Here is a 3696-nt window from a genome sequence, read left to right on the forward strand (position 1 = left end):
TATATATATATATATATATATATATATTATTTTTTTATTTTTTTGAGGTGTTTATAATGATATAATTATATAATATTTTTATTCTTCATGTCAATGTCACGTAAATATAAAAATGACAAATAATACTTTGATTAATGACAATTATTCAATTGTTAGTTATAAAAATCTATTTGATTTAACATAAAAATATAAAGAGGATTGAATGTGATATAAAAATTCCTAAAAAAAAGAAATTTTTAATTTTAAATAATTTATGAGATTTTTAAAAATATTATATCAAAAATACAATTCGAGGTGAAACAAAATAAACTTAAGTCGCAAAACTTGGACTTGTGCATGTTACCTTTTGAATTAGAATAGATGAGGTTAGAGATTGACCCGCCTATATTTTGGATTTTCTCATATATATATATACCAAATAGACAATAGATGTTTATTTTGTTGCCATTTAATCTTTAACCTCACGTAAAATTTTTTTTATTAAAGTATAAATGAATTGTGAATCAATGAATTTTAAAAGTGCTAAATAATACTTATTTAAAAATTGATGAAACACTTATTTGTAGCAACTATTTGATTTAATGAGTTAAATTTAATTCAAATGTACTATTTTTTATTTATTTCCTTCATATATCTCCTAGAGCTGTCCAAGAATACTCGAGTTATCCTTATATTCAATATTGAGACTTTCAAAATCAAGTCTTATCCAATTGAGATGATCATCATATTCACTTCATTTGTTTTAAATTGAATGCTCACATTTTCCTTTTAGTTCATCTTAAAATTATGTCAATTTTTTTAGAGATTATACTTGATACATTAATCATATATAGTTTTTATATATTATCAGGCCATGAGATAGTGCCATTTCATCAAAAAATAAATTTAAAAATTTTAAAAACTTAAAAATAATAACCAATTTTCTTTAAAAAATAAAAACTATTATTTTATTCCCTCTTAAAAATTTAGTGATCCACTTATAACTTTCACATACAATTATTACATTCTTCACCCTATTGCCTTATCATGCCAAATTTCCAGCACAAAGTTAGAAATTTTTAACGAGACACCAAGAGAGTTTGACATCAAAATCTGACATCAACAACTCAAAAGATTTGCCTATAGCTACCAAATATCTGCAGCAATTAATCAAAATCAGTAGCAATCAAAACAAGTGCAACTAATTTTTTTTTTCTGGGTTGTGGATGATTGGTTTGATTTGATTCATGTATTTTTGGAGTATGATCCTATATAGAACTTGATGGGAAAGTTTCTTTTCATTTTGCTTACATGTAAAGAAGAATTAACTTACACCTAAGAGAGTCGCATTGACAGAACAATTAGGGATCCAATATCTGTTAAGAAGAGTAACAGCCAAATAAAATATTCTAAAACATTTAGAATACTTTTTATATTTAAGTTTTTTTTTACTTGTTAATTGCTTTACTTACATAACAAGTAAATCTAGTTTTTAGGACATTTAATTTTATGTCATTGACTTTACTTGTATTCTAAAGAAGTTTAACATAAAGTGACTATTTATAGAGATAATTCATCCTAAATTTATTTACGTAAGTAAATTAAATAAAAAAGTATTCTAATATTAGACTTTATTGAAATACAAGTAAAGTAAATAGTCTTAAAAATTACACTTATTTATTGTGCACATAAAGCAATCAACAAGTAAGAAAAACTTAAATATAAAAAATATTTTAAATGCTTTAGGATACTTCACTTGGTTGCTACTCTTCTTAAGAGCTATTAGACTTTCTTCATATGAGTTGTCTTGTGCACATCTGTAAACTATGTGAGTACGACTCTTTTACGCGTGTGATCCATATTCTAAGTTAAGTCTCCTTTAACATGCTACACTTGGAGTAGGCAAGTTTTGTTTGCCAAATTCTCGAATGTAGTGTTTCACTACCACAAATGGATAGTTTGTACGGTTATTGATGAAATGAGATTTTTCTTTTTTTATAAAAAAAAAAATCAATACTAGTCCAACAGCAACAAATCATATACAAAAGCAACTTCACTAAAACACAAACACTAAACAGCAAAATAATAACGACTTCCACAAGTTTCCTCTAAGCCAACCTTTCTAGCAAACCTTCTAGGTGACATTGGTTTGCTAAGGAAGACTATTTGAATTAAACAATTTCATCATTTTTTTTAAGTTGATTAAATGAAGTTTGTTCATCCTAAGTAAAATTAAACTTCATTTGAAATTTCCCAAAAAAAAAAAACTTATAGGGCTTTTCATTGTAGAAGTGTTAAGTATAGCATTTTTTGCTTATAATGGATGAAAAATGGGAGAAGAAGAAGAGGAGATTAGGTGAGAGGGAGTGTGAGAGAAAAAAAATTGTTTTTATTTTTTTAAAGAAAGTTGGTTATATTTATTTTCAAATCTCTAAAGTTTTAAATTTATTTTTTTGATGAAGTGGCGTTATCTGAAGGTATAGGAATTTTACACTGTCACTGTATCAAATATAATCTTATTTTTTGTAATATGTACCTTCATACTTTTTTTTTTCTATCTTTCATATTAATTTTTATTTTTTTTTTACATTTCCATTAAAAACTATTGTAGACACTAAATTAAAAATATAATGAACAAAAAATGATGAAAAAAAAGGGAGAGAGGTACGACTGGCAGGGTGCGGACGCACCCTGTCAGGCACCTCTCTCACCTGCCAGACGCGAAAAATTCACGTCTGGCAGGTTAGTGGAACTTGCCCCTGGGTGCCCAGGGACAAGGCAATGGGGCGTGCCCCCTCCAGAACCCGAGAATCGAGTATAAAGGAGAGGGGGCACTGTAGCATTTCGGGAAGAGGAGGAACCTGAAACAAAAAATTTTCCAGCAGTCACACCCAGAAAAATTCCACAATGAGCACTGAAAAATCAATCAAAAAAAGAGAAATAGGAATTGATTATTGAGAGTGGGGGTTTTTGGGATTTTGAGCAGAGGAATAGTGAAATCTGGGTTTGTTTGCCGCCGGTAGAAGGAGTGAAATTTGGGGTTGTTTGCCGCCGGTTAGGAGGAGTCACAGCTTGGAGGTTTGCCGCCGGTAGGAGGAGTGAAATCTGGAGCGTTTGCTGCCGGCAGGAGGAGTGAAATCTGGGTTGGTTTGTCGCCCGGTAGGAGGAGCAACAGCTTGGAGGTTGGTCGCCGGTAGGAGGAGTGAAATCTGGGTTGGTTTGCCGCCGGTAGGAGGAGCAACAGCTTGGAGGTTTGCTGCCGGAGAGAGGAGTAACAGCTTGGGGGTTTGCCGTCGGTGAGAGGAGTAATAGCTGGAGTGTTAGCCGCCGGTGGGGGATGATTTGAGAAGAGAAGAGAAAGGCAGCATCTTTAAAGAAAAAGAGGAAGTACCGCCGGCATAGAGAGAAAAAAGAAAGGTGAAAAGTGAGGAGAGAAAAATAAGAAAAAGAAGTCCATCTCCCCTAAGCCGTGCGACGTCGTTTGGTGCTCCAGAGGGTGCTGTGCAGAGCCAAATGGCGCGTTTAGTGCCAGTTGTGGTTAGCCTAATCGTCTTGAAGTAATTTAGTGTGATCAGGTAAGGAAAACTTCACTCCTTTGCCTAATTGATTCATAATGATTTAATTGCTTAGGTTATTATGGTTTGAGTTGTTTGGATTTAATCTATAAAATTCAATTTAAGCTTCATATGATTAATCTGAAAATGTTTTAATACAGTG

The sequence above is a fragment of the Theobroma cacao genome, chromosome 8 (genome assembly GCF_000208745.1).
Source record: "Theobroma cacao cultivar B97-61/B2 chromosome 8, Criollo_cocoa_genome_V2, whole genome shotgun sequence".
NCBI classification, from domain to species: domain Eukaryota; kingdom Viridiplantae; phylum Streptophyta; class Magnoliopsida; order Malvales; family Malvaceae; genus Theobroma; species Theobroma cacao.